The sequence below is a fragment of the Castor canadensis genome, chromosome 9 (genome assembly GCF_047511655.1).
Source record: "Castor canadensis chromosome 9, mCasCan1.hap1v2, whole genome shotgun sequence".
Lineage (NCBI taxonomy): Eukaryota > Metazoa > Chordata > Mammalia > Rodentia > Castoridae > Castor > Castor canadensis.
This window is the reverse complement of record NC_133394.1, coordinates 67,404,635-67,418,141: the sequence shown is the minus strand read 5'-3', so window position 1 is coordinate 67,418,141 and position 13,507 is coordinate 67,404,635.

The following is a 13,507-nucleotide window of genomic DNA, read 5'->3' as shown; positions in this document are numbered from 1 at the left end:
GGATCTAATATCTGATTGTCTTTACTGTAGGTTTTTTTTTTCCTTTTCTTGTCACTATAAGGTCTATTATGAAAACAGGCTGGTGTGGGGACATGGAAACAGACAAATATGTTTAGGTTTGTGTGAATAAATAATAGGGTAGCTTTTTCACACCAATGCCACTCTTCTGAGGGCAGGAATTTAGTCCTTTGTAGTCAGTGCACTTACAGTATACTCTTGGCTTGGGAGGTGCAGGGGCTCTGTTTGTGCTGCAGTGCTGTAAGATCTAAGTGGCAACATCTGAGATGAATTTCTCGGTTGCATTGAGAGATGAGTTGAATTATGAGTGGGTCTGAATCTCGAAGCCAGCACATTTCAGGTAGCAGCCAGTTACTATATCTGGGGTGGTAGGTGTATCATTCTCCAGGTGCATGAAGAAGTCTACCAGAAGCCAGAACCTTCCCTCCCCCAAACAGAGGTCCATCCAAGACTTTTAATATAGTTTTATGAGTTTTGAAATCAGGAAATGTTAGACCTTCAACTTTGGTCTGTTTTTGGGTCCTTTGCATTTTCAGAATCAACTTATCAATTCTCATGAATACTCTGGGAAGATTTTTCATTGGTTTTAATTGATCTATAAGTGGATTTGGGGAGAAATAACATCTTAACAGTATTGAGTTTAGTTATCTATCAGCATGGTTTATTTCTGCATTTAGTTCTTTAGTTTTGCTGAACAATGTTTTATAGTTTCTGTTGTATACTTCTCAGATCTTTGGTCAGATTTATTCCTATTTCATGCTGTCTTGCTCCTTTTCTTTATATGATGTTTCCTTCATATCCTTTTATGACTTGATAGCTCATTTTATTTTTTATCACTGAATAATGTTTCTGTTTGCCTGGATATTGCATAGTTTGCTTATCCATTCATTTACTGAAGACATCTTAGTCATTTTAAATTTTTGGAATAAAGCTTCCATAAATGTTTGAGTGTGGATTTTCCACACATAGATTTTCAAATCATTTGTGTAAATATCAAGAAGTGACATTGCCAGATTATATGGTAAGATTATGTCTGTTTTTACAAGAAACTGCCAAACCGTCTCACAAAGTTTCTGTATCATTTTGCAGTCCTACCAGTGATACATGAGAACTCCTGGTGCTCCATGTCCTCGGCAGTGTGTGGATTCATCAGTGCTTTGGATTTTAGGCATTCTATTTAGGTGTGTACTGGTATCTCATTGTGGTATTAATTTGCAATTTATTAGGATTTTGTAAAGTTGAGCATCTTTTTGTCATGTTTACTTACCATCAAGATTTCTTTTTTTTCCTATAATGTGGTATGTTTGTGTGTACTTGAAAAGATGTATATTATGATATTATTGAATATTTTATTACAGATTACTGGTTTTTGTCGCCTAATGTTTAGTGTCTTGAAAACTATCATTTCACATACTTTTGTCTTTTCTGGTTTATTTTGGGTGGGAGAATAAAGCTATTAATCTGTCTTTGCTACCAGTTGAGTTTCTTGTACAAATTATTTTCCTTTCTTTTGAATAAAATTTGTTCTCTTTCCCACTTTTTGATTTCCTTAGTCTTCTTTGTGATTATCACTGATTTATCATCACACTTAAAGCCAGGAATATGAACTTTCTAATGTTAGGAATGTGATTTTTCTTTCAGTACGTTCAGTCACATCAGGTAACCAATCTATCAGTTCAGCACTTTTCTTGAGATCATCCTTCTGAAAAATTTCTCTGTCTTGTTTCAGTGCAGACTAGTTTTCTGTCTTCTACACAGCTATTTTCCTACTATTTTTGTTAATTAATATTGGAAGATTATCGTTCAGAATTGTAAGATACTGTGCCATTTCCCTTAAAGTACAGTGTTACTGATGAGAAATCTGATGACTTTCTAACTCCCATTTTTTTTGTTTGTCTTTTTGGAGGCTTTTAGGATCTTTCCTTTATGCTTAGCATCATGAAATTTCTCATTGATTCCCGGTACCCAAGAACCTTTTATTCTTTGCCATACTAGATCCTTCTACTATGTGCCCCCCATAACAGGGATTGCACATGTATATCACCGTGCCTCACTTTTTCTTTGTGTTAGAGTCTTCCTAACTCTTTTGCCTAGGGGAGCCTAAAATTGTGATCCTTATATCTCTGCCTCACAAGTAACTGGGATTACAGGCATGACTCACTGCACCCAGCCTTGTACCACATTTTCTTTGTCCATTCATTCATAATATTTTCTTTATTCATTCATCCAGTAATGAGCACTTAGGCTCATTATACATGGATATGCATGTATTTCTATGGAATGGTGACTTTGATTCCTTTGGGTATATACTCAAAGAAATATATAAAGAGGTATAGCTGAGTTTTAGGATTATTTTCTACATTTAGGTGAATAAATATTGGAATTTTGATGGGGATTTCACTGAATTTATAGATTATTTTCATTGTCACAATATTAAGTTAATCCATGAACATGGGAAATCTTCCTACCTTCTAGTGTCTTCAATTTTTTCCAGCGTTTTATTAGTTAGTTCTACTACTGATTTTTATTTTTGAGATACATGCAAACTGATTTCCAAGTAGTTGTACTTACTTATAAACTTATTTCAACAGTGGGTAAGTATTACTTTTCCTGAATCCTGTCAGCATTCATTTTTTATTTACTTGATAGCCATTCTGACTTGGGTAAGATGGAATCTCAATGCAGTTCTGACTTGCATTGCTCTGGTGGCTAAAGATATTGAATATTGGGCCTTTTAATTTACTTATTGGTCACTTGTACTTCTTCTTTTGAAAAGTGTCTTCTCAGTTCTTTTGCCCATTTATTGGTTGAATTTTCTTATCTTTTGATGTTTAATTTTTCCAGTTCTTTATATATTCTGGACATTAATCTTCCCTGTCAGATGAATTACTAACAAAGATTTTCTCCCATTCTATAAATTGTTTCTTTGTAGCAGGGAGGAGGACCAGGAGAGAAACAGAAGGAATGTGTTCTGATAATGAGGCAGGGTGAAGGGATGGCAAAGTAGAGAGATAAAACTTAAAGAATTAAACCATAGAAAAGGTCACATAGCACCGGGGAAATGAAATAGCCAATGAAGCCACGTGCAGCCAATGTGGGTTGAGCTTTGCTTTTTACTTCTGTAACCTGCTTGCAAGGGTATATAAGGTGAGACCTCTTTGTTCTTGGGGATCAGCCTTTGGATACGAATCTGCCAGAACAATAAAACATTGCTTCCTGCTAAACTGCCTCAGAATCCCATATCTCAGCTTGAGATTCTCACAACATCTTCACTCCATTAATTGTTTCCATTGTTGTTCAGGTTTTCAATTTTATGTAATCCTGTTTGACAATTCTTTCTAATATGTCCTGGATAATTGGAATCCTAATCAGATGGTATTTCTAGATCTTATGCTTACATCTTGAAGTATTTTCTCTATGTTTTCCTTTAGTAGTCTTTGGATTTACATTAAACTATTCACTCCATTTTGAGTTGATTTTTGTACAGAGATAAACTAATTTCCGTCTTCTATAGCATAAATTGTTAAAGAGACTGACTTTTCTCCAACCTATGTATTTAACACCTTTGTTGAGAATCAGGTGGCTGCAGTTGCATGGGTTTAATTCTAGGTATTCTATTTCATTGGTTTATGAGACGCTTTTTCTGCCAGTACCATGCTGTTTTTGTCACTATGGCTCTATAATGTAGTTTGAAATCAGATATTGTGGTACCTCTATCATTGTTCTTTTTGCTCAGGATTCTTTTGGCTATTTAGGTTCTTTTATGCTGCCATGTGAATTTTAGGATTATTTTCTACATTTAGGTGAATAAATATTGGAATTTTGATGGGGATTTCACTGAATTTATAGATTATTTTCATTGTCACAGTATTAAGTTAATCCATGAACATGGGAAATCTTCCTACCTTCTAGTGTCTTCAATTTTTTCCAGCGTTTTATAGTTTTCATTATAGACCTTTCTTACCTCCTTGCTTAGGTTTATTCCTAGGCATCTGATATATATGTATTTTTTTCTGACTCTATTGTGAATGGTATTGTTTCCCTCATTTTTTCTCAGCATGTTCCTTTTTGGCACATGGAAAATCTATTTATTTTTGCATATTGATTTTGTATCCTGTTACTTTGCCACCAATCTTCTCATGAATCTTTAGGGTATATTAGGTGCAGGATCATATATCTGCAAATAACTTGACTTTTTCCTTTCCTGTTTATGTCCTTTTTATTTCTTTCTCTTGCTTTATTGTTCTGGCTAGGATTTTAGGAATTATATTGAGTAAGAGTGGTGAATGGGGACACCCTTATCTTGTTCCTGATTTTAAAGGAAATGTTTTCAGATTTTCTAAATTCAGTATACTATTAGCTATAGGTTTGTCATATACAGCCTTTATTATGCTGAGGTATAATTCTCCTATTACTAGTTTCTTCAGTGATTTTACAATGAAGGAATGTTGAATTGTGTCAAAAGCTTTTCCTGCATTTATTAAGATGATCATGTGATTTTCTCCTTGATTCTATTCATGTGCTATATTAGCTTTTTTGATGTGTGTATTGAAACATTCTTGCATCACTTGAATGAAACCAACTTGATGTATGATCTTTTCAATGTGCTGCTGAACTCAATTTTCAGGTGCTTTACTGAGGAATTTCGCATCTATGTTCATCATGGAAAATAGTCTATAGTTTTCTTTCTGTTGTGTTCTCATCTGGTTTGGGTATCAGGGTAATGCTTGCATTTTAGAATAAGTTTATAAGTGTTCTTTCTTTTCTATTTTTGTTCAATTGTTTGGGAACATTAGTGTTGTTTCTTCTTTTAAGGGCCTTTTGATCTTATTTATATTTCCAGAGAACCAATTCTGTTCAGTTGTGCCTTAATAATGTTGCTTTAGTCTCCATTTCCTTAATTTCAGTTCAGATCTTTATTACTTCTTTCCTTCTATTAACTTGGGGTTTGATTTTTTCATGTTTTTCTACAAGCTTGAGGTACATCATTATTTGAGGTCTCTGAGGTTTTTTTTTTTTTTTTTTCAGTTATGGGGCTTGAACTCAGGGCCTTTACCTTGAGCCACTCCACCAACCCAATTTTTTGTGATAGGGTTCTTCGAGATAGAGTCTCGTGAACAATTTGCCCGAGCTGGCTTCCAACTGTGATCCTCCTGATATCTGCTTCCTGAGTAACTAGGATTACAGATGTGAGCCACTGGTGCCTGGCCTGATTTTTTAAATGTAGGTGTGCATAGCAACTAACTTTTCTCCTACAGTGGCCTTTGAGTTATCCCACAAGTTTGGATAAGTTGGGATTCATTTTCTTTTGATTCTAGGAATTTGTTAATTTCCCCCGATTTCTTCAATGACCACTGATCATTCAGATACACATTGTTAATTCTCCAGGTGTTGATATAGTTCCTCTGCTTGGTGTTAAAGTTGGTTTCTAGGTTTTTATTCATTATGATCTGATAAGATAAGAAATTGTCTTAACTTTTTTATATTTGTTAAAGACTTGCTTTATGACCTGAGATGCAATCTATTTTATCTGGATAATCTATATATAGTTGAGATTTCAATATATTAATGAAGGTGGAATGTTAAGAGGAAGAGAAAAGAGCAATATACAAATCCAATTACAACATAAAGCAAAAACAAATAACTAAAATTAGATAAAAGTAAGGAGAGGAATAAAAAGATGAGGTAAGATTTCTCCTGAAACCAAGACTTCTAATCTGCTGTGATTAGGGTCTCCTGTACTCTCCAGGCTTATTTTGTGCTTGTTGAATCAGTTCGCCAAGTTTGGAAGTGCAGATCACTTCCTTCTTTTTTCTGTTCTTTGCCTTCTTGTTTCTTTGTTCTTGTCAGCTTTCTTGTCACCACTTTTTTGATTCCTGGTGCTCTTCCTCTTTCTTTCCTTGGAACACAGTTTCTCACTTGTTACCTTGATGCTTTCAGAGTCATGTGAAGGAAGCTTCTAATTCACCATCTTACCCTTTGCAAATCTCCTTAGTCACTTTTTCTCAGTTAATGTTTCTTTTCTTATTTCATGAGTTTAATATTTTCTCTCTTTGAGGACATTGATTTCAGTGTTCAGTTTTGTTCTCTGTATTTCCCCTGTGCTCCATTTGTGTGTCTCTTTTTTGTAAAATTATCCATATCATAGATTTTTCTTGAAAAACTTGACAAATTTGACTGTATTTTAGCTAAGAATTCTTATAATTTATTGAAAGCTGTGTATGCCAGAAGGGTCAGTTTATTGATAGGCTTCTTTTTAGGGTCTTTGGATAGAGTAATACACTCTAGTCAACTCTGTGGATCTTTTCTTCATACACAATCCTTTACTTCACTGCCAGCATTCCAGGAGTCAGGCCCAGCAGGCACCTAGGTTGTCTCCTTATCCATTTTTTAAAATGTTTTCAGGATAGCACTGGTGCTGTCAGCTGTGCCCAATGAGTCTTAGTCTAAAGTTCCTATGACTCAACCTCTCTGATCTTTTGCTGGGGTGATAGAGGGTATCTAAAAATTTAACTGCTTCTTATAAGGACTAGCTGTCAATCCTCTATTTTTGGTCCCAAAGATATCCTAGCTTTAGGGATATCTGGCAGATCCAACCCTGGAGATTTTTTTGTTTCTTCAAGAATTTTATCTTGAGATTCCAAGATGGCAGCTAGAGGTAGGAAGCAGAAAGCGAACCTCCTATAGTGAAATCTTGGAGAGACTCTGGAGACACACTTTGCAGGCATAATCACCAAGAAAAGGCATAACTTTGACCCCTCCACATCTCCAGCTGGTGCAGAGAATCTCCACTTCACGTTAAACGGAGAAACGAGGAGGGCCCTGGGGCCGCCAGTGGCCGGTGCCCATACGGCTTGGGAAGACGCGGACCAGGTGAGCTTTGCGGTACCGTGGTAGCCCCACAGACAAGCCTGGGCCAGAGCAGCATAGCCCCCTGGACAGACTGACCTCCACCCGGGAAAAAAAGAGAAACTGAGTAGTAAGCGGTAAGAACAGTTAAGACACGCTGGAAAGAGGGTGGGGTGCCCTGAGCACTGAAGATTGGGGGAAGGGAATCCTTCCCGGGACTGTAAATAAACAAGCCAGGCGGGCAGAGAGCCTCTGGCGGGAGCGGGACACGCACCCAGCAACCAGGAGTGGGGAAGCTTGTGAGAGGAGGGATGACCCACTTCCCACGTGAACTGTAAACAAACATGGCAGCCAGCAGGAGCAGCAGCACCGCCCAATAAGCAGGAGCAGGAAAGCTTCTGAAAGTGGCAGTGCGAGGAAAACTTCAGAGGAGTGGGGGGAAGACCCACTTCCCACGTGAACTGTAAATAAACACGCAGGCCTGACAACGCGGGGGCAGTGTCACCTTTCCCAGTGCTTGGAAAGGGGAAAGCCTGTAGCAGAGGCTCCCGCACAGGAGAACTCTGAGCAAACAAAGCCTGTGGGACCAGGTGAGTGCTAACTCACCCCAGAGATCTGTATAAATAATGCCGCCAGCTACAGGCTGAGAGCAGCAGGCAGGCAAGCCACAGTTGCAGATACCACTCTCAGAACTGTCTCCAGATGCTTTTTTTTCTTTTTCTCCCTACCTTTGATGAGAGAACAACAGAATTACACCTGCAAGCTGAAAAACTTACTGAAACTGTATTGCATTTGAACTGGGGACACTTGGTGGGGCTTTTGTGTGTGTGTGTGTGTGTGTGTGTATGTCAGTGTGTGGTTTTGTTTTACTTTATGCATCCCCTTTGATGAGACAACTACAGAACAACATCTGAGGCACCAACTCCAGGACTGGAGATTGAGACGGACACCCAAATTATTAAGACTGAAACTGCATTGCATATAAACTTGGAAGTTTTTTGGTTTTTTTTTTTTTAATTTTCTATTTTCCATTTTATTTTAATTCATTTTTATATATAGATATTACTTTCATTTACTTATTTTTTTATCTTTGATTTTCAATCCTCTCTCTGTCTCTCTAATGTCTGTTCAGCTTACTGTCGATTAGTACACTAACACTCCCTGTTTATACCTTTGAAACTCTCTTGTCTGATACCTTGTTCTGCTTTCTCCCTCTTGTCTGTATATTTGTATTCCCCTTTTCTTTAACTTCTTGCTTTCCATCTCAGCTCACTCTTCCATTCTAAATATTACCATTGTTATTATTACAAGCTAGAAAATACTTAATTACACACAGTACAGGGGCAGTAACAACACCAAGGACAATGATGGGAAGACAGAAAAAACAGGGAAACCAGTTTCCCCAACAGCAAAAAATTAGTACAGGAACCAGAGGGGAATGAAGAGAACAGAAACTCAGATCCAGACTCCAACAAAATGAAGATAAACTATGCCAAAGGACCCAATGAAGCCCACAAGAATAATTTAAAAGAAGACATACTACAAGTACTCAATGAGAATTTTATAGAGATGATACTGGATAGGGTCAACCAAAATGTACAGGAAACACTCAAGAAATTCCAAGACAATAAAAATAGAGAATTTGAAAAAGCAAAAGAAGAAATAAAGGAAACCATAGAAGCACTGTATAAACACCAAAGTGAAAGAGAGAACACAGTGAATAAATGGATAAATGAACTCAAGACAAAAATAGACAACAATATAGAAGAAAACTGCCAGGATATGGAAAACCTCAGAAAAAAGAACAAAACAGAACTGCAAAACAAAACGGAAGGCAAATTCAGCAGAATAGAACAGAAGACAGAATCTCAGAACTTGAAGATGAAATGGTAATTAAAGGAAAAACCAAAGAACTATTAATTAAACAACTCAAGACCTGTGAAAAGAAAATGCAAGAACTCACTGACTGCATCAAAAGACCAAACTTGAGAATCATGGGCATCAAAGAAGGAGAAGAGGTGCAAGTGAAGGGAATGCATAATATATTCAACAAAATAATAATGGAAAATTTCCCAAATCTAGAGAAAGATATTCCCATACAAATGCAAGAGGCCTCCAAGACACCAAACAGACCAGATCAAAATAGAACTACTCCACGACATATCATCATTAAAACAACAAGTTCAGAAACTAAGGAAAGAATATTGAAGGCTGTAAGAGAGAAAAAACAAGTAACATACAAAGGTAAACCCATCAAAATCACAGCAGACTTCTCAACAGAAACATTAAAAGCAAGAAGAGCGTGGGGTGAGATCTTCCGGGCACTGAATGAAAATAACTTCAAACCCAGGATACTCTACCCAGCAAAGCTATCATTCAAAATAGATGGAGCAATAAAAGTCTTCCATGATAAGCAGAAACTAAAACAATATGTGACCACAAAGCCACCATTACAAAAGATTCTGCAAGGGATCCTGCACACAGAAAGTGACACCCAACTTAACCATGAAAAGGCAGGCAGCACCAAACCACAGGATAAGAAAAAGCAAGACAGTAGAGAGTAACATCAAGTAAGGTACACACAATCAAACCTTCAAATAACTAAGACAACGAAATGGCAAGAATCACCACATACCTATCAGTACTAATGCTTAATGTTAATGGACTTAATTCACCCATCAAAAGACAGTGTTTGACAAAATGGATTAAAAAGGAAGATCCAACAATTTGTTGCTTACAGGAGACTCATCTCACTGACAGAAATAAGGATATGCTTAGGATGAAAGGCTGGAAGAAGATTTACCAAGCCAATGGCCCCCAAAAACAAGCAGGAGTAGCAATACTTATCTCTGACAAAGTAGACTTCAAACCTACATTGATCAAACGAGATAAAGAAGGACACTCCATACTAATAAAAGGGGAAATAGACCAAAAGGAAATAATAATCATCAATCTGTACGCACCCAATGTCAAACATACCCTGAAAGACCTAAAAGCATGTATAAATGCCAACACAGTAGTTGTGGGAGACTTTAACACTCCATTATCATCAATAGATAGGTCATCCAAACAAAAACTCAATAAAGAAATCCAAGATCTAAAATATGCAATAGATCAAATGGACCTAGTAGATGTCTACAGAACATTTCATCCAACCTCTACACAATATACATTCTTCTCAGCAGCCCATGGAACCTTCTCCAAAATAGATCATATCCTAGGGCACAAAGCAAGCCTCAGCAAATATAAGAAAATAGAAATAATACCGTGCATACTATCTGACCACAATGCAGTAAAAGTAGAACTCAACAACAAAAGTAAAGACAAAAAACATGCAAACAGCTGGAAACTAAATAACTCATTACTTAATGAAGAATGGATCATCGATGCAATACAAGAGGAAATTAAAAAGTTCCTAGAAGTCAATGAAAATGAAAACACAACCTACAGGAACCTATGGGACACAGCTAAGGCAGTCTTGAGAGGAAAGTTTATAGCCATGAGTGCATATATTAAAAAGATTGAAAGATCCCAAATCAATGACCTAATGATACATCTCAAACTCCTAGAAAAACAAGAACAAGCAAATCCCAAAACAAATAGAAGGAGAGAAATAATAAAAATAAGAGCTGAAATCAACGAAACAGAAACCAAAAAAACCATACAAAGAATTAATGAAACAAAAAGTTGGTTCTTTGAAAAAATAAACAAGATCGATAGACCCCTGGCAAACCTGACTAAAATGAGGAGAGAAAAAACCCAAATTAGTAGAATTAGGAATGCAAAAGGGGAGATAACAACAAACACCATGGAAGTCCAGGAAATCATCAGAGACTACTTTGAGAACCTATATTCAAATAAATTTGAAAATCTTGATGAAATGGACAGATTTCTAAATACTTATGATCATTCAAAACTGAACCAAGAAGACATTAATCACCTGAATAGATCTATAACACAAAATGAAATTGAAGCAGCAATCAAGAGTCTCTCCAAAAAGAAAACTCCAGAACCTGATGGATTCTCTGCTGAATTCTATCAGACCTTTAAAGAAGAACTGATACCAACCCTCCTTAAACTGTTCCATGAAATAGAAAGGGAAGGAAAACTGCCAAACACATTTTATGAAGCCAGTATTAAACTTATCCCAAAACTAGGCAAAGACACCTCCAAAAAGGAGAACTACAGGCCAATCTCCATAATGAACATTAATGCAAAAATCCTCAACAAAATAATGGCAAACCGAATTCAGCAACACATCAAAAAGATTATTCACCACGACCAAGTAGGCTTCATCCCAGGGATGCAGGGGTGGTTCAACATACGAAAATCAATAAACGTAATAAACCACATTAACAGCAGCAAAGACAAAAACCACTTGATCATCTCAATAGATGCAGAAAAAGCCTTTGATAAGATCCAACATCATTTCATGATAAAAGCTCTAAGAAAACTAGGAATAGAAGGAAAGTTCCTCAACATTATAAAAGCTATATATGACAAACCTACAGCCAGCATTATACTTAACAGAGAAAAATTAAAACCATTCCCTCTAAAATCAGGAACCAGACAAGGATGCCCACTATCTCCACTCCTATTCAACATAGTACTGGAATTCCTAGCCAGAGCAATTAGGCAAGAAGAAGGAATAAAAGGAATACAAATAGGTAAAGAAACTGTCAAAATATCCCTATTTGCAGACGACATGATCCTATACCCTAAAGACCCAAAAAACTCTACTCAGAAGCTTCTAGACATCATCAATAGCTATAGCAAGGTAGCAGGATATAAAATCAACATAGAAAAATCATTAGCATTTCTATACACTAACAATGAGTAAACGGAAAAAGAATGTATGAAAACAATTCCATTTACAATGGCCTCAAAAAAAATCAAATACCTAGGTGTAAACCTAACAAAAGATGTGAAAGACCTCTACAAGGAAAACTATACACTTCTGAAGAAAGAGATTGAGGAAAACTATAGAAAGTGGAGAGATCTCCCATGCTCATGGATTGGTAGAATCAACATAGTAAAAATGTCGATACTCCCAAAAGTAATCTACATGTTAAATGCAATTCCCATCAAAATTCCAATGACATTCATTAAAGAGATTGAAAAATCTACTGTTAAATTTATATGGAAACACAAGAGGCCATGAATAGCCAAGGCAATACTCAGTCAAAAGAACAATGCAGGAGGTATCACAATACCTGACTTCAAACTATATTACAAAGCAATAACAATAAAAACAGCATGCTACTGGCACAAAAACAGACATGAAGACCAGTGGAACAGAATAGAGGATCCAGATATGAAGCCACACAACTATGAGCAACTTATCTTTGACAAAGGAGCTAAAAATATACGATGGAGAAATAGCAGTCTCTTCAACAAAAACTGCTGGGAAAACTGGTTAGCAGTCTGCAAAAAACTGAAACTAGATCCATGTATATCACCCTATACCAAGATTAACTCAAAATGGATCAAGGATCTTAATATCAGACCCCAAACTCTTAAGTTGATATAAGAAAGAGTAGGAAATACTCTGGAGTTAGTAGGTATAGGTAAGAACTTTCTCAATGAAACCCCAGCAGCACAGCAACTAAGAGATAGCATAGATAAATGGGACCTCATAAAACTAAAAAGCTTCTGTTCATCAAAAGAAATGGTCTCTAAACTGAAGAGAACACCCACAGAGTGGGAGAAAATATTTGCCAACTATACATCAGACAAAGGACTGATAACCAGAATATACAGGGAACTTAAAAACCTAAATTCTCCCAAAACTAATGAACCAATAAAGAAATGGGCAAGTGAACTAAACAGAACTTTCTCAAAAGAAGAAATTCAAATGGCCAGAAAACACATGAAAAAATGCTCACCATCTCTAGCAATAAAGGAAATGCAAATTAAAACCACACTAAGATTCCACCTCACCCCTGTTAGAATAGCCATCATCAGCAACACCACCAACAACAGGTGTTGGCGAGGATGCGGGGAAAAAGGAACCCTCTTACACTGTTGGTGGGAATGTAGACTAGTACAACCACTCTGGAAAAAAATTTGGAGGCTACTTAAAAAGCTAGACATTGATCTACCATTTGATCCAGCAATACCACTCTTGGGGATATACCCAAAAGACTGTTACTCCAGAGGCACCTGCACATCCATGTTTATTGCTGCACTATTCACAATAGCCAAGTTATGGAAACAGCCAAGATGCCCCAGCACTGATGAATGGATTAAGAAAATGTGATATCTATACACAATGGAATTTTATGCAGCCATGAAGAAGAAATGTTATCATTCGCTGGTAAATGGATGGAATTGGAGAACATCATTCTGAGTGAGGTTAGCCTGGCTCAAAAAACCAAAAATCGTATGTTCTCCCTCATATGTGGACATTAGATCAAGGGCAAACACAACAAGGGGATTGGACTATGAGCACATGATAAAAGCGAGAGCACACAAGGGAGGGGTGAGGATAGGTAAGACACCTAAAAAACTAGCTAGCATTTGTTGCCCTTAACGCAGCGAAACTAAAGCAGATACCTTAAAGCAACTGAGGCCAATAGGAAAAGGGGAACAGGTACTAGAGAAAAGGTGAGATCAAAAAGAATTAACCTAGAAGGTAACA